The sequence below is a fragment of the Apis cerana genome, linkage group LG2 (assembly GCF_029169275.1).
Source record: "Apis cerana isolate GH-2021 linkage group LG2, AcerK_1.0, whole genome shotgun sequence".
In the NCBI taxonomy this organism is placed as follows: domain Eukaryota; kingdom Metazoa; phylum Arthropoda; class Insecta; order Hymenoptera; family Apidae; genus Apis; species Apis cerana.
Genome location: NC_083853.1, coordinates 10245906 through 10264819, shown reverse-complemented (window position 1 = coordinate 10264819; position 18914 = coordinate 10245906). Strand labels below are relative to the sequence as shown.

Below are 18914 nucleotides of genomic sequence, written 5' to 3'. Positions count from 1 at the left end.
CCATTAGATGCCTCGTCTGACGATCCGAGAAGAGGATGGGGAAGAGCGTTCGAACGTCGTTTGAATATAATTTCATCCGTTGGATCGTCCTCCCCTCCCCGCTGTTTTTATTGCCGGACATTTTATGGAAAATCGTCGACCCGTTTTCTGCGGATGGCGGAGGGAGAAGGCATCTCGAAGAAATAGCGGAACGAGATCCGACGCGACAATGTGCACGCAAAACGAGGACGAAGAGGACGAAGGAATGAAAATCGAGGCGTAGCCAGCAGGTATAAATAACAGGCGATACGAGGAGCGCGAGAAAACCGAATGACCGGCGTTTGTTTCTGCCTAAACCGGCGAGAGGAGAAGCGACAAAGCCTCGCGCGGTGTTCGTGTTTTCGAACGCCAGAGAGAGAGAGAAAGAGAGAGCTCGTTTCTCGCCTGATGTTGGATAGAATTTTTTCCCTTTTTTTGCGCGAGTATCTTTTCGTCATTCTTCTCTTTCTATCTCCAATTTTACAATACGCGATGTGTGCAATGAAAAGTGTCAGTTTTCGAGCAAAAATTTTTATAAAAATTGTACGATAATATTAATAAATTTTAAGAATCTGCAGGATCAACTTTATTTGCGTTTTCTCTCTCTCTCTCTCATATTTCACTTATATTCTTTATCGCTTTCCTTTTTTTATCCTCTTCAACTTGACAAGCACACTAGACTTTATTCCACCCTATTTCTTATTCGTTTTTATTTCCTCTCGTTCCTCCCCTTTAACCCTTTTTATTCCTAGCTGCACAAACGCACAATATATACGACCAAATTAACTCGCTCTCGCATTCCCTCTCCTCCTTTCTTTCTCTGCCCCTCTCTCTCTCTCTCTCTCTGCATCCTTAACGTTCTCCTCGCTTCTCCTTCCTTCTTTTTGCCCCTCGCCTCGCCTCGCCCCATTCCCAAGCTTCTTGCCACGCGTCGTTATACTCTCGTGGCCCTCTCCTTCCGATCAACGCCGGAGTTTTTGCCACGTTTTCCATCGCAGGAGAGGGGGGATTATGAACGTGTCCCCGGATCGGAGGAGGATCGTTGGATCGTTTCCGGGTTGTTATGCCACGAACCAGGGATTAAAAAGCACAGTCACCAGTGGTTCTCGCGTTTGACACGCACGAGGGTGCATTGTGGAGGGGAGGGGAACGTTCAAAGTTTCCTCTAATTGATGATTTACGTTATTCTCGGCCGTGTTTCGGGGAATTCGTTCGTGCAAAATCGATCGATTCGCGAAATGAAACGATTGCGAATGTTGTAATTGATTTTATTGTAATGATTTTACGAAATTTATGAAAATATTTGTTGCGAGTGTTTGAATTTTAAATAAACGTTTGGAAGCTTTTTTTTAAAATTTTCGAGAATAGGGATGGATATATATTTCTTCCTTTTCCGCTTTTGCGCGTTTCCATTTATCAGGCTTCTGATTACAATAACAAAGCAGGCGCTAAAAGGTGTATTCAGTTTGTTGAATGCGAGTTTCGAGTTGCATTGTGTCGGCGAGAAACGTTTCGAGATCTTTCAATTAAAAAAGGGCGATTTTATGTTTCTATCTTCGAATCGAGATTAAGCTCAGATTCGAAAATGTCTTTTTGTATATTGCCTTTAGAATTTTTATGGAAAATCTTTGGCAGAATTTCGTGGATAGTTTTATAGATCAATTTATAATTTTATATAAAATGTTCTTACGAATAATTATATTCGAATATTGCGATTTTATGAACGATTTCAACACGCAAAAATGAGAAACGAAAAACCCGTAAAATTTTCAAGGCTCCTGCCTTTTTCTACCGACTATTCCAATCATTTTCAAGATGGCGCGAGATGTGAACAACGAGATGGCTTAAAGCTGCTTGTAGCTGCATACAATCAACTGGAATAAATTTCCAGTATCGATTCCTCTTTTTATTACCTCATTTATCACGTCCAATTTATCATTTCTAACGGGCGAGTGTCAACGTGTTCAGCCTGTTTTAGAAATTATAAAATGGATATTCACGTGCATTAATGAAATTAAATTTTCATATCTCTAATTCCTGTCTTCTGTGCGACGTGTCACGTTACTTTTTACCACCGTGATTAAAACGAACTTAAATCATTCTACCTCTCTCATTTCCAATGTCAATTCTCTCGTGAATTTTTTTTCTTTATGCACAAACAATTTCTTTCTCGTCTACAGTAATCAATCTACAGTAGAAGTGCAATTTTTGATTTAACGTGCTTGCAAGTTAAGAATCAGAGACGACACTGGTTTCTTTTTATTCGAACACTTCATTCTATCTTTTTTCAAAAATTACCTCACCTTTGTCACAATAAAATCTCACTAATCGATCAAGCTCTATCGTGAGGATACTCACGATCCTCAAATTCGAAATTATTTAATCCTCTACGAATCATCGATGTTCCACGATTTATACCACCGATCTTCCCTCCCTCTATTCAACTTGTATTTCGCAAATGTTTGTAATAAACGATTCTCACTTCCTATAAATATGAATAGCTAGAACCATCTGTTGTTGGTGTTAAAAGCTGTTTCAAAGGGTAAACACTGGAGGATTTATTCGCGCGGCAAACTGGAGACTCGCGATAAGATAATCGAATTTGTATTGACACGTGTTACGTCACTTCCATCCATTGTCATCTTAATCTCGATCGTCGCGTAAGACGAGGCTATTCCTATTCGGTATATGGGTCACGGGTAATTTATAATCCTCGTTTTCGCCGGATATCACTAAATTTAATTATCTCTCACCTGGCTGGGCAGAAAGGAAACCTTTCGAAACGTCGATGATTCTTCTTCGCCGAGGATTAAAACGAGACATCCGATTCCTTCACTCCGATTTTTAATTAATCGAAAAGAAAGGAACGATCTAAACAGATTCGACGAAATTTCGTCTCTCCAATTTTTTTCTTTTCTCTTTTTATCAAATAATGGATACCACGAAAAATCTTATTAAAATTATCCCCTTGAATTTCTCCCCTCTATCCATCTATTCGTATCGTCAAGAACAATTACTAATGTACTCCTCGAAACTTATAATCGAATATGAATATAATAAGATCGATGAGTTAATTTGAGTAAATTTCTCGATCCAGATCGGCCACGCGTGGAAAAGGTACGTTTGGAGAGAAAATCTAACGAGAGAGACATATATAATTTCTCGACGCTGTTATTTCCTTTCCTACTCTCACAGTGTGGTATATATATATATATATATATAGAGGCACGGGCGCACGCGAGTGTTGCTAATTTAATGAAAAGATCGCATACCGGGAGTGCATTAACGTGCCGGGTTGGTTGAACGGCCACTGGATCATTCAAATAATTATCGAGAGGAGGAGAGGGAGCACAAAGGGAGAGCGAAAAAAAACTCAGCCACGATTCATTCCATCTGACTTATTATGCGCGTCGGCGTCCGAGTTTCGGTCGAATTATTTTCCATCCCCTTCGGTCGAGACGCGCAACTCGTTTTCACGCAAAACAACGCGCATTGACAACGCGTCGTTGGACGAATAACTCCTGGTTCGATGAAAATACACGCTTAGATAAAAGAGGTGTCTAAATAGGAGACGTCCAACTGTTTGCCTCTGCGTGATTCGCTCAGAGAGAAAGAAAATATGAAGGAAGAGGAGTATATAATACAATGGATTCGAACGTGTCGCCACGATTTGGATCGATTGCCTCGTATTTATATGTTGGATTATTTATCACGCGTGGTAGATTAATTGATGATAATTCAATTGTGAAAATATTGCGCGTGTAAACATGGTATTCGCTCGAAAATGAAAATTGGCGTCTGTATTTCAATCGGTTAACAATACGTGGATCGAGTTATTTCGAATAATGAAATGGAAATATCGCGACGGGATGTTCACGATGGAGAATTGCGGTGGAAGAATACTTTGGGGGGATGGATAGATTGACTTAACTTTTTTTCAACGATCGAGGTATATATCGACGAGATAACTTTGCAATTTTCCATTTCGCAGCCGAGAAATACGCCCGTCCTCTTTCTCCTCTTTTTAAAAAAAACGAAACTCAGGGAAAACTCGTTCAACTTTTTCAACCGATTGCTAATATTTTCTCTCGAACGAGACGAAAGCGGAAATTTTCCTTCTCGGAAAATCAATTCATTTTTTGAAAGATTTGATACTCGAGAACGATTCTTAACAAATTACTTCCACACCTTTTTCATTGTATCAAAAACGAGAGAAAGAGAAAAAATTGGAATAGATGAGATCAAATAGCGAAATAGCGAGGCAAAGTGAAATATTACTTTGTACCGATATTGCAGCAATTCCAATACGTACGTTGTGAAAAGAAAACTTTACATTACTCGCGAGGAAATAAAGTGTTCGAAGTGTTCGTTCAATTTGAATAAAAAACACATTTACATATCAAAAAGAATGATAATTTTTCAATCTACGTTTTAAGATTTCTATTACACGATTATAAACTCAAAAAAATAACTCAAAGTTAGAAAGCTTGTATTATTCGCGAGGGAATTCTAGATATTCGACTCGAATGAAAAATACATTTAAATACCAAAAACGGGTGATAATTTTTCAATCTTTTCAAAATTTCCATTATTTAACAACTGTAAACTCACAAGATTAGAAACCTTGTATACGAAAAACGGTAATTTTTCTAAATACAAAAATTTCCATTTACTCGCAAAGTTAGAAATGGTTCTATAATTCGAAGCAAGAATAAATTCCGGGATCGTTTCGATCGAGCTGTATGCGCTACATAGTCGCGGCTGGCATGTGAATCGGCCGAACGTAACGTTCGGTTAATTAAGAATGATCGCGCATCCCGCGAATAACGATGTAGCCGCGAGGAGCGGATTACGTATTCGCGGAGCGTATTTCAAGGCGATTACGCTAGTCCGATGACGACGTTACACGCACTGTATACCGCGAGTTATTCCCATAACTATCAAAAGCGCGACGCCGGCGTGTTTGCCGATTATTAACATCGCCGCGTGCGTGGAAATAATGTCAAGGTCGTTTAGGTGTGCCCGCGAAAGGGGCACTAGAAGAATAGAGGAGTAACACGATATAAAAAAAATGGAGGGTATAATGAATCGAGCGAATAATTGGCGGAACAATAATATTTCCAAGAATACGAAGGGCTTCATGATATATATATATATATATATTGATAGATGGACGTATACGTTTATATTTCGTCTTGAGTTAATTAATAGGGGCGATCGTGAAATGATTATAATAGCACGTGTTGCTAATTAATCGTGCTAAATATAATATCGTATTTCACCAATTATCGTGGAGTATAATAATAATAAGAACGCGTCATGCGACGAATATCATCCGTGTTTCATTCTCGGGTTAATTAGACAGATGGCGTGCAAAGTAATTGTAACAGACGTTTATACGATACGCGCGCAACAAGTGAGAGAGACGAAAGAAGAAAAATCAACCGTTCGAATTTGCCTCGTGGCAGCCATCGATTTTTTTCACCGTGCGCGAATGTGTACGTCGCGAAATAATACACGATGAGAGAGGGAAGGGGGGAGAAAAAAAGGGAAAAAAGAATATGTAAACGAGGAAACGAAGCAACAAAACGGATTGCTGAATCTCCATAAAATCGACCACAATTATATCAGTTCGTTTCAGCAAACTACCTCGTTAAACGTGGCTCGGGTAAATACTACAATACCACGCGAAACTCGTTTTCCATCAATTGGGTACAGTCGCTGACAGAGAATCGTTGATCTCAGCCAGTGGAAAAGTCAACTTTGCTCCCAGGAATTTGGAACGAGCATCTAGTAACCATTGCGATTCTAAACGACCGTGTAAATATTGGATAACTGCAACGGATGATTTATCGCTGCTCTTTGGTAAAAATACAAAGCGAATTCCCAGTTTTAATCGAATATTCCATAAACGTAATACCACGTTCGAATATACGGGATCCAAAGAGATACAAATGCTCTTTTTGAATTTCGCTCGTTACATTAAATAGCATATTATTCAAATCCTCCGAAGAAATAATTTATATAGTACTTTCCTACATTTCCTCGATGGAATACAAAATTCTCAGTTCTAATAGCATCGAGCTTGCCACATTGAATCTTTAACAATGTAAAATTTGCAAGAAATATACCGGTGAAAACCTAAAATCTACAAGTACGTAAACCATTACACCACAAGGATTAAAAATCCAGAGAAACTTAGATTCTAATGGTTCTCGATCCAATTATCCAACTTATTCTCCACCTCAGAGAAACCTCACTCGTTGGGTGAACGCGTGAGTTCGACGGCTATAATCCAGTGGCACATTCGTGGGTGTAGAAGGAATGGAAAAACGAGAAACCGAAATGTGACGGGGCCGACGGAAAATTGGTGACGAGTTATCGATAGCGCGGCCAAGCCTCTCTCCTCTTCGACGACGAGGTTGGACTCCGTTGCTTTCCACGGTTGCTTTCTACGCTCGCTTTTAACGAGCTTCGAAGTCTGCGCCAAATAAGGATTCCATTTGCCCGTACGGGCGGTCGATGAAAGGCGATGAATAAGTCGAGAGATTACGGTTGAAAACGGTTGTTGCCAGCCAGCTGTTATTTATTTGTTTAATCTGCCACGCGTAATTAACAGAAAATTCGCCCAATTTCGAGGAAAAAGCGCGGTGCAGGGGAGGGAGATTTTTCCATCTCCTTTTTCGATTTCAATTAATTTCCAAGTTCCAACATCGTTCCTCCTTTTCCTCGATTCGATCCTCGTAATATCCTTCTCCATTCGCTTCCTGTTATTAAAAATTATTAAAACACTCTTCCCGGTGATATATCGAAACCTTTTTCCCGACGTAACTTTCGTTCGAAATCGATACACACGTTTCCACTCGGTTATTTCGATGGTTTAATGACCTGTTGGCGAAACGATTCCTCGTGATGGAGAAGCGTTTATTAAGGTGAAAAAAGAATGCAGAAGCCAAATGTAAATAAATAGGAATAGAATAAATAGGAAAGAATTTTAATGTAACGTGAAAAGAATTGTTTTGACAGTGAATAATTCGAATATGGAGGATTCGATGAACAAAAAAAGATCGTCGAGGAGGCGTAAAAACGATTTTACCGCGTAAACAAGTTGAATAACCATTATCTCGCATATAATCGAGCAAAAACTTAATTTCCCTGGGCCAATTTTCGATGGAGGGATCTTTGTGCGCTTTCCAATAAATTAATTAGTACTAATTAGACAGAAATTAGCTTGCACTCGCCGACGAAAAATGGACGACGTGGACGCCAATTGACGTCCCAGATAAAATGTGCACGGATTAGCATACGAGTGCTTAGAATGTACACGCGCTAAATACTCTCCTTTGTTGCTAGTCAAACAAAACGGGTATTACAAATAGTTGCGTAACACGCTGCACATGTGCAACGATGTCGATTGGTGTGGACGCGTATAGTTTCGAACAGCATCGGAGAAACGGCTGATAAAATATTCTCCGAGTCTGCGAATCGAGAAGATAAAAAAATATGAAAACGCATTATCCAGGTGTAAACAAGAAATGCAATATCGAGCTACGTATCCGTGCTTTTAAAGTGGAAACATTGTGTTTATCTCCGAAATTTTGAACCCATTATTGTACAACTCTCAATTTTAATTAACAATCTCAAATTTAAGAGATAAATATATATATATATATATATGTATATTCAGAAATTGTATCTATAAATGATAAAATACAACTTTCTAAAAATTTCTATTTAGAAATCGCTGAGTAGAAATATATCAATAGAGGATATAACGATTAGCCAAATGAACAGAGAGCATATTTCCCAAGAACTTCAATCCTACTATTTACAGATACAAGAAATAAACGCGTGCATGATGCAATCCAATGACTAAACAAAGAAAGCAAAAAAATCTTTCGAGAATTCTCGTTACCGAACTCGCGCTCTAATTACACATCGTCCAATTATCCAATCCTCGCGGTTCTGAAACTCACGCTGAATCTACCGTAAATCCTCGAAAGAAACGCGAAAATTTCAACTTCGCCGAGGAAACAATTTTCGCGAAAATTCGGGAAAACGAGCAGCCGATGGAAAGATCGATCACGATTGATACGTTGCACGATCGATAAACATTCTTTGCTCGAAGATATCGTTGAACGACTCGACGTATAAACGGATCCATCCACGGATTATTGGCGGTAAATTCGGCGTTAATTGCGCATCCCCTGAGGGGGATCTGTGTGGCGGGGAGAGAAGAGGAGGTTGTCGCGATGCTATCCTTATATGCATCGACAGAAATGCCGCGGATCTTGATATATCGAGAGAGAGACTTTGTCGGCCGTGCGTTATAAATATCGTGTCCGTTGTCGTGCGTTTAAAGGAACGCGTCGATTCGCGTAAATAATCGATGGCTCGAGGCGTTGTTTCCGCGGGGAATACGATGCGATGTTGGGGAAACTGTGCGGAGAATCATTTGGAGTGGCTCCAGGAAACTTGCGATGCAAAGGAATACGAGGAATGGTCGAGGAAATTGTTCGGATAATTATTTAGAATTTTTTGGATCGTTATAAATTTAGGAACAAGTTGAGTTGAGCGTTGGTGAGAATTATAAATTTGGATGAATTTGGAATATTTGAGTATCGATAAGATGTCAAGAAGATTGAATTGGAATTGGTGAAAACAATTTGGAATTAGAAATTTGAAGGGGAAGAGTTTAGATGTCAGGAAATTGATTGAAAGCTTTTTGATTTATGGGTGTACAGGTAGGAAGGAATTTGAGGATATGCTAAAATTATTGTTATGTTGTTATTTTTGAAGGAAGGTTTAAAGTTTTATGACGCAAATTCTTTCTAAAAATACTAGTGAACGTCGTGATGTGTATCCAAAGAATTAGCACCGAATGGAGGTGTGTCTAATCTGACGATTGCGTGTGCAAACACGTTTGTCGATTCGTTAGAGTATTTATTTTATTTATTTTGCAACAATGCCTCGTGTGATATAAAATCCTTCCATTTTAACGGAATATAACGAATCTTATTTGACGTATATAATATCAATCGTTAAGCCGATCTTATTAAACGCATATTCGACACAGTTGACTGTGTAACGACCATATATAAATAATCTCGTATCTATTTGGAACAAAGTTATATTTGAATCTTATCTGTTCTAAATTAAACTATCCATAAATAAATAGATACAAACTTAATTAATCCATTTAACGTAAAAGAATAAAAGAAATACTACGCGCATAATTTTCACAATACTCGTTAAAATTCACCTATATACAACTCTCACAACTTCTCAAACCAAACCTATTTTACGCGATCAATAAATTCTTTTTTCCCCACAATTTTCGCAGAGATATTACGTAAACAACTCGAAGACGAATCGAAAATCTGACATGTCCGATCGTGACGTGAAAACAATGTGTCTTGTCGTCATATTTCCACGCTACCGAACTCTACTCTGTTTCCACGAGCACGAGATTATGCGCGTGCGGAATGTAAGCAGCGATCGAATCGCTGGTAAACACGAAGAAATAGCGGAATGCGATATGCAAATCGGTATCAGGCGTAGGTGTTGTAGTTTGAGCAACGGTTGAAAAGCTACGTGATCGAGTATTTTTTTATTACATCATCATTTAAATTTGGCAACTATTCGATCGCCATTATTCGCAGAAATCGAATATCGAGAGTTAAATCATGTGCAAAAACTTATTTATCAATCCTATGAATCGGTTTGACGTTAAAATCGGATAAGAAGATTCCGTTGGTATTATTTTATGACAGAAAAAAAAATATATATACGATAAATACCCGTTTTCAAAATTAAAAAACTTCTTCTCCGCGTTCCTCGCAGCTTCCTTCTCCGCCATGGAAAAAGAATCGAGAAAACTTTCTCGATTATATTACCTAATATAAACGCCAATACACGGGAATTTTGCATTTGGTTTAATAGAAGGATGGTCACAGTCCATCGTTATCAGAATTTTATCGCAAATTTACGATCCCGAGGCCGGTCGTCGTTTAGCCCAGGTTATTGACTTCTCTTGTATACGCACGTAAAACGAGCCGCGTACACGGCACGCATGGAATAATTATTCTCAATAACCTATATATTGTCGCAATTTATACGTGGAAGACGCATTAATGAATATATCATTGGCCCTGCCGAGTCGACGATCAATGGGTAAATGAGTGGACGTTGAATAACCAGGCGAATCAATTAGTCCAACATCCCTTTCAACCGTGACTCCCTTTCCTTCCGTTTCGATATCGATTAATTCGCCATTAGCGGACAGATTAAGTCCGGACATAATTAATGGCCTCTGTGGCTTCGATGAATTCGACGTGGCCCACGCTTCTTTAAGCTATCGTCCTTCGACGACAACGCTTGCGTCGAGCCAACGATGGGTAGAAAGTCACCTACGCGATTCGAGAATGAATTTCCGATCCCATAAACGCGACCGTGGCGCCTGATTTATAGAGATCGGGACTAAAATAAAACGCGATCTAGCAACGGGACGATCGATCCCGATTTAAAGATCGAATTTTCATTCATGATTACAACGAAAGAAGACAGCGAATTATACGTTGAATAAAAAGAAAAATCAATTAGATCGATACATTCAATTACATATAAGCTAGTCTTTTGTTCCGGATCCAACTAAACTAACTTTCCTTTTTTCTTTTCTTTTTTCAGTATTCAAACGCGAAGTATTTAAAATCTTCAATATTCTTCGTTTCGGAATAATAATTAATATTGAGTTTCCGATGCTCAACTCTCTCATTCATCGATGTACAATAAAAAAAATAAACATGGCGCTGGCAAATCGGTCAAGGAATCGCTATCCCACGATAAAAACTGTGCATATTCATCGCGCACGAAATCATAAATATTCCAACCAGAAAACATGAAAGAAAATTAATCAGAGGTATCGTCTATACCCGTCCATCGATCCAATAATCCGTCGACGCATTATTGCATCGCGGAATTTCGTACCGGTTCGATACCGGTTTTTCGGGACAATGTCACGAAGAAAAGTTGCAGTATGGGATAGCGTTCGTCGACCGGTTTTCGCGACACGAAATCGACTCACCTCTGTTGTCAATCCACTCTGCCCGCATCGTGTATCCTCGTCGTCATCGTGGATAGATGATCGATGACCGAATCGACCGGCACGATGCTTGTTACGCGCCAAGAAGCGGGAAAATATCGAGGTGTGCACGCTCGGGACAAATCCACGCACTGGTCCCCGTACAGACTCGAAGAGGTGACTGGGAGATTCTGAGGACCGTCGGTTCTGGTTCACGACTGGTTCTTCTCCTTCTCCTTCGGCCTCTGGCCCCTTCCATGCTGGCTGCACAACACCAAGGAAACAGAGACGCGTATACCCGTGTCTGCGAACATTAGAGGGAGTCGGATAAGTCGTGTGTTCGAAATAGAAGAGGAGAGGAGAGTTGAGGAGGGAGAGAGAGGAGAAGAGCGCGCGAGATGCTGGAGAGATTGAAGCAGAGACGCCAGGCAACGGCAGGTTGCTCCTTTCGAAGGGAACCTTCGGAGGGACGGGGTGAAGCTCCGGCTAGGCCCCACCGGGTGAAAAGAAGTCGATCAGGTAAGGGTCAGGGACGCATTCGCAACTTTTGCCTCGGTCGCCAGATGCTCCAATGTTGTAGGATAAAAAGATTTTTTCCCTGCAAAGATCGAAACTGCGTTAGGTAGAGAAAAGGTAGATATGTTGATGAATGATAAATTAATCGATGGTATTTTATTAATGAAATAGAAATATAAGTTGTTTAATGGATAATTATATCGCTATTTAATTTATATCTTGATAGGAATGTAATGCGAAAGGAACTACTTCTTTTTTTTTAAAGAGGAAGTTAAAACGAAGATTGCACAATCACCATTCAATTAGCACAGTAACGAGTTTTCATCTGGTTTTATTTACGTAACCGGCGGTAAATCGCGATATGAGATCATACAACCGAGCAATCATCGGCGTGCTTTCACGCCGATCGTTTTACGATTATTACCTGCTATTTCGATCTCTGTGTTGGTTAAGGTAAACAGAGATCGAGAAAGAAAATACGGAAAGAACGATGCGAGTTGATGCTTGCTTATAAAAGTGATTCAAAGAAAGCGGGAATAATTTTCTTCCAGTGGCAAATGTATTTTTACCTGCGCCCGGTCTCGTAACAAATTCGTGCGGACAGATCGCTCATTTCCTTTGAACGCGCGTTGAAAGCAGAAAGAACGTGACAGGGGAGAAACAAATGACGTCACGCGATTCTACCTCGAAGAAACCGGCTATTCACTTCGCAAATCTTCGAGCCTGAATAGGAACGTTCAGGGTCTAAACCCTGGCTGGTCTGGTAGAGATTAGTCCATGAACGTTTGTACCTTCGTCTCAGGTAGAAGAGATCTGGCCGATAAACTTGAAACTTTGTTCCAAAAAGGAATAGGAATACAGGAAACGTCTTATTCTTTGATTACATGGAAATCATCTCTTTTTAACGTAGATCTGTAAAAGGACGTAATAGTATGCTTAAAGTAACTTTAGCCTCGGCTGGTAGGTTGGGCTTAAAACGACGCTCATTGTTCTTTCGAAGCTTGTTGGTATCTGATTACTCGTCTGGTTGAAGTGCAAGAGGGTTAAAATTATTTCTGTTAGTAAGTCTCCATGACGCGTACAATATTGTATATTAAAATCAATTCAATTAAGAATAGAAAATTAGGAATAAAGATAAAAAAGTATGTATATCTAGTTTTTCATAAATCAGGATAAAATCTATTCTCTATTTTTTTTTTCTTTTTTTCACAAAATTCTATTTGCATCGTATACGAATCAATCTACCAGCTGAGAGAGGGATTAACAAGTTTTGCAATAACGTAACGTCTTACCAGGATCAAGGTGTGCTCGCCTTGAACGTAACGCTTCACTTCAATAAACATACGCACACCGACATTCGTAAATTCCAGTCACGTCCTACGGTTGCGTTCAGAATCAGATGAAACTGATAACGAATACATTACGACATTTTTACGGTGATTTGTTCCGTTGGAGTCCAGGGCCAAATGACAACAGCCAATGGGAAGACTTGATGTCGGCACGAGCGATGGCAATGACCCGAGCATCGTGCGAATCCCTCGATCGGGTCCAGCTGGTGCTGGGGCGCAGTCGACAAATAGATTTCGCGCATTTTCCACCTCGCGAGCACTCTATCCATTTCCGAGCGGGATGAGTCAGGCTTCCACTCGAAGCTACCGGTCACTCTTCTATTTTAATAATTGCCGTAGCGGCCCACCTCTAATTTTACCTCGACAAGAGGAGTAGCGAGATAGAATAACCGTCGACTGCGCACTATCTGCCCTTTTCGTACTTCGTTAACATATGCATTTTTGTTATAACCATAAGTTACAGCTGGAAACACGAAACGTAGGAACGAAATCAATTAGCCATGTCGCACGATTTCATCCGATACGCATTCTATACACGTTCCACAGACTCCAAATTGAGCCGTGATGAATTAATATCTGTTTCTTCTTACCTAATTTCTAAGAAAGTGGAATGTAAATTTCTGATGTCGTAAGTATATAGAGATGTCCCGTATTGTGTAGATCCTAGTTTAGAATTAAAGAAAAATGAGAAAAATTAAAGATGAGAAATCATAACTTAAAAATTAATTAGAAAAGATGAAAAACTTACGTTATGTTACTGATAAAATGTTATTTAGATGTTTGAATTATATAAGCTGATTATTATGGCTGTAATTTGTAGATTATATACAATATGATCAGTATGATTCTATAAAAAAATATAACCTCAAAAATTTATTGTTACGATACTTTAAGAAATATAACGATAGAGAATAATAATTACGTTTAGAATCTTTTGAATGACTAATAACCAAGGATGAGATAGAAATCGATCGTTGAATAGTTGATGTTTAATCTGAGGATTAAAATGTTATGGAATAAACATCGAAATACCGAATAGCTTTTTCCATGTCTCTTAATACTACCTGTGCCATGTTATTCATAACATTCTTGTATTTACGTACACGTTCGAATTTATCGTCGTACGTGCACTGTTTACAGCAAATATTGTTTTTATTCCAGTAATGTAAAAGAAAAAAATCACTTTGTTTTAAAACACATGCAGAGAATGAAAATATGGATTTGGAAAACTGAGTCGTAGACAAAGAATATGTAAAGTGTACACAAACAGAATATTATACATGTAACACAATTTTGAAAAAATCAGGATTATAAAAACTTAAAACGTTAAAAAAACAATTGTTTAAATGTATTTTTTTGATTGTTAACTAAAAATCTTCACTTGTATAACATAAAAATTAACACTAAACATTTTCTCGGTGCAGCCTTAATGCAAAACCGCCAAAATGTCTTAGATGTCGCTGTAACCATGCATTTCTCGATAAGGATCGTTCTCAATCGAAATTGATGCAAATCGATCATGTCCATGCTTTCCGTGCTCTTCTCTGTTCGATAATCGATGGAAAAAATCTGGAATTCTCAGTGGGTGGACCAGTTCTTCGTCCCCGAAGATATCCGAGCATGGCGATCCTTTCACGTTGTACACATGAAACTCGTTCATGGCGAATGTGTATATGCGATTGTAAAAATCGTATTATTTTATTATCGATCGATTTATCGAATTTTAAATTCAAAAAATTCTACGAATATATATATGTATAAGTAATAAATTATTGAATTTCTTAGAAAATTATAGATACTTTTTCTTAATAATTTATATTTCATTTCGTAATTCTTATTAGAAAATTTAAATTGTATGTTATAAATATTAATTTACAAATTATATATTCTGAATTTTAAAAGGAAAATATATTTTAATTAAAATACTCGGAATGTGAGACAAAAAAAAATATGACACAAAATTTTTGATTCGATTCTTGAAAAAGTTATGAACGAAGAATTAGATTTCGATAAGGAAATCTATATTCTTTCATATATTTTTGTATTAATCATTCATGGAAGTACATAATTCTTATATCAGTTTTCCTGATATTATATCTCTCAATCGTAATAAAACACTAGTTACGAATCATATTCGTAATATACGTATTCGTTTGCAAATCAAACAAATAGTCTACATGTTATGATTATTTTGTTTCCAACTACTTCGAAAAATAAACCAATTTTTCTCGATCGACGGGCAGGGAAACACGTCGTTCTATGATTTAGATTTCTTTTATTTCCGAAGCTTTGTATGCACATATAACGATCAACGGTGTAACAATACTATCTCTGCCGATCGCAATCAAGAAACTTTTTTTTCCTCTAATTCTCCCTTTCTCTCTCTCTCTCTCTCTCTCTCTCTCTCTTTCTCTTTCGTACATGCACGCGTCCACATTTTTACTCTTTCTCTCTCTCTTTCCTTTGATAAAGTCAAACACCCATTCCCTCAATTTCTTTATTATATATTTCCTAATTTCTTGCGCATTATGCAAAGTGAATAATCGGTATCTCCACCGTGGAAATACATCTCGTTACATACGTAATTTTGTAATCGAGCAACGAGTCTTGCTCTATGAAAATCGTCGTGGAGACCACTCGCTCGAACATAAGTTCGAGAAGAACGCTCGTATAATACTGTTTTGGTTTTGCCTTTGAATGAAACACATCGCATTATATTATCGAATATTTCTAACAACGTTGTTCCTCGACATCGAAATAAGAAACGATTCTAGCGAATTTTATTATTATTATTTTTTAGTTTCTTCTTTCATTTTTTTTTTAAATGCGACATTGACATAGAAATTATCTCCTTTAAATTTTTTCTCCCAAATTTTCGTAGAATTTCCTTTTTTCGTATAATTAAAGATAAAGCGTAGAGAAGTATAATAAAGTTTCTCTTGGAAGATAGAAATTGTTCTTTAAGAACGAAGATCTTAAGAGTTTTAATCTAAGAATCTTTGTTGCGTTTTGTGAAGGTCGTTGGGTCTCGTATACACTGACGAGCAATAGTTAATACTGGTGATTATTTAATAGATATTGTAATTAATACTCCCTGCAAATGGCGATGACACACTTATTTTTCCAAAGGTAAAAAATTTCAGGATAAATATCACCTATAATATAAGTTACAGATTATTATACACTTCGTCAAAAGAATATTTATGGAATATATTACGTCCTTTAAACTTTAAACTATGAGCTCTTCACTCGTCAGTCTACACGTATCCTTACGATTCTAAGCGTTCTTACTTGAAGACACTAGTAAAAAGTATCCTAGTCCACCTTTCAAATTCTCGAGAACGAATCATGAAATATATGCGTGCAATCGACGAATCGCTCGATACAGTGTGACCTATAAAAAATCTATATCTTTCTCGAACATGCAGTAAAGCATCGATTCGATGATGATTACGAAGGAAGCTGCTAAGAGAACGTCGAAAACGAACCATCTTTTTTTTTTCTTTTTCTTTTTTACGATGTACAAACTCTTCCAGGCGGGAAGAGGCTTTAGTCTGAATTATTATTTATATTACATATATAAGTATCGTTTACATTATAAACACGCTAAATACCTGAGAGAAACGTGATCACGAGCATGTGTCGACTGATTATCGTTGACATTATTTCTATTACTTTTACAAAGATGTAGAATGCCAAACATTTTCGTTGCTAGCCGACTATGTAATTTGCTACGTTCTCACGATAGAAATATTATATATATCGAAAATTTCGATGATATTCTTATGCGATAAGAGCGGTGCAATCGGTAAAAAAGTAAACGCTCAAAGAGACATCGATTATGGAATTTGTTTCTCGTCGAGTTTATGGAAAATCTTAACATCGATCTACTGCACGAAAAATCTATAAATCTAATTCATCGATGAGATGAATTTCGTCGAACAATGTCTGTTTTTTTTTTTGTTTCGTCGATAAATTATACAATTTATTTCATATTCAGATTGTATAATATAGATAAGATGAATAAACGAGATAATGTTTTATTATTTTGTAAATGACGCACGTACCATTAATTGTCGAATCGAGAAAAATGATAATACGATGATACAATAATGCTCCATTTATCCAAATTATATTTATTCGAAATGAACGAGAAATGATAATAAAAAAAAATTGACGAACTTTTATCATATGAAATCCTACATATCCAATATAACCTATTTGACTCTCGATGGATTCAGATAAATAACACGTTCTAACGTATCTACTATGTTTCTTATTTTCCAATCGGTATAATTTATCGAATACCTCGAAACTGAAGTTATAAAATTATATCAGCGTTATATTGAATACCTTTCTTTTGTTCTGTCTATTTGTATATTTATTTAATTGATGAATAAAAAAATATTATTAATATTAAATATCGCGGGAGAATACACACTTCATGTCACTGGTAACGCCCATATAATCGCGAACGTGGCGCCTATGTCCTACTAACGAATGCAGATCGTATTGTACAAAGTCAGTCGCTGCTCGGGAATGGTAAAAGACGGTGTCACCGATGATTTATGTCACGTTACCGTATTATACGTACATGCTTACGAAGCTATTCTTTAAAAATGTAAATCTGTCACTCTCCCCTCACTCTCATAGTCTTAATTACAAGAGGAGGAAGCGGCGAGGAACGTGTGTACTGTCCAATTTCAAAGGCGATACATTATTTTAAGTATACTTTCTAATTTTACGTTCTAACGGATTCTTTCTTTCTCTCTTTCATTCTTTTCATAGAAGGAAAAGTTGCATACCGGAGGATAATTACTTTCAAAATAACCCATTAAATGTTACCGCGTGGAAAAAACCGACATAACCTCTAAAGTATACTCTACGTAATAAAAATTGCTTCCAGGCATGTCACATGACCAATTATGAGATCAAAGTAAGTCTTAGTGGATTGTAAAAAATATATTTTATACAGAATGAAGATTCGAAATAATTCCAAATAATTTCGATCCCATACTAGTCGCGAAACATGTGCGAGGCAAGTCTTACTGTATAGATATTACACTGTAAAACTATTTCATTATATGAATTCATTTTAAAGTAAATTCTCAAAAAGTATTTTCTATCGAGAATACTTTTTACAAGTAAGAAAACTGCATTGACAATGTTCTAAAGTAACTTTCACAATGTCCATTTGTCAAAAATAATTCTCGAGAATAATTTTAGAATTTTTTTTCTTTACTTTCAAATGAATTCAAATCTTAACAAAATATCACTTTGTGTTCTCAATAGTTGTTTCAATGCTGTGAACGTTTCACTTAACGAAATCACGTGCAATTTGTGCTCGAACAATGTTCCATCAAGAACAAAGATATTTCGATTCCTCTTCTGGGTCAGTTGTCTTTATTTCCTATTCTAAATACGCTTAACCGCACGTCATGATAAAGGAACGTACCATTTATGTCTCTCGCTGAACTCTCGATCAAATGGCGAATTACGGTTAATGAACGTATGAATCAAAGCGAATTGTGCGCGGTTACGGAATCGCGATTACATTTAAGGTCAGCTCTTGCGTTGGGAGTAGTTTTCAATCAGTCAGCTTAATTCCACGCTTGGAATTCGATTTTCACGCATGCCGGGGAAACTCGGTGCGATTCGAGGTCGAAGTGAGTTTATATTTATGTATTTATATATGTATATGTGTATGTTCGAGCACGTACGTTTATTAACGTATTTTGTTGGAAGATGCTGCGCCGTAAATTCTGTAAGCAGATTCTGACATCGTGTTGCAATACGAAAAGCATAAGACTGGATATGAATAATAATATATGTATATTAATGTAATATACAATAAATGTTGTGTAAGATTAAAACGTAATAATGTTCGATGACCATCTTCTTTTAATCGCTCTACGATTTTTTTATATTTTTTTTTCTTTCTAATTAATGAT

The 18914-nt window shown here is 37.3% G+C and overlaps 1 protein-coding gene and 1 long non-coding RNA gene across 2 annotated transcripts in view; one reads left to right on the top strand and one right to left on the bottom strand.

Moving 5' to 3' along the window:
- Nucleotides 1-12323, bottom strand: part of LOC107996808 (KN motif and ankyrin repeat domain-containing protein 2) — a 46250-nt gene extending 33927 nt beyond the window's left edge. The window contains exons 1-2 of the mRNA XM_017055049.3: nt 12184-12323; nt 11102-11696 (exon numbers count right to left, since the gene is read on the bottom strand). The gene's annotated coding sequence lies outside the window, so the exon portion shown is untranslated. The remainder of the gene's footprint in view (nt 1-11101; nt 11697-12183) is intronic.
- A 2177-nt stretch (nt 12324-14500) lies between these two features.
- LOC107996903 (uncharacterized) lies at nt 14501-18836 on the top strand. Its single transcript, XR_001765892.3, has 2 exons — nt 14501-17649; nt 17752-18836. It is a non-coding gene; the product is annotated as an uncharacterized LOC107996903 (long non-coding RNA).
- The last annotated feature ends 78 nt before the right edge of the window (nt 18837-18914 follow it).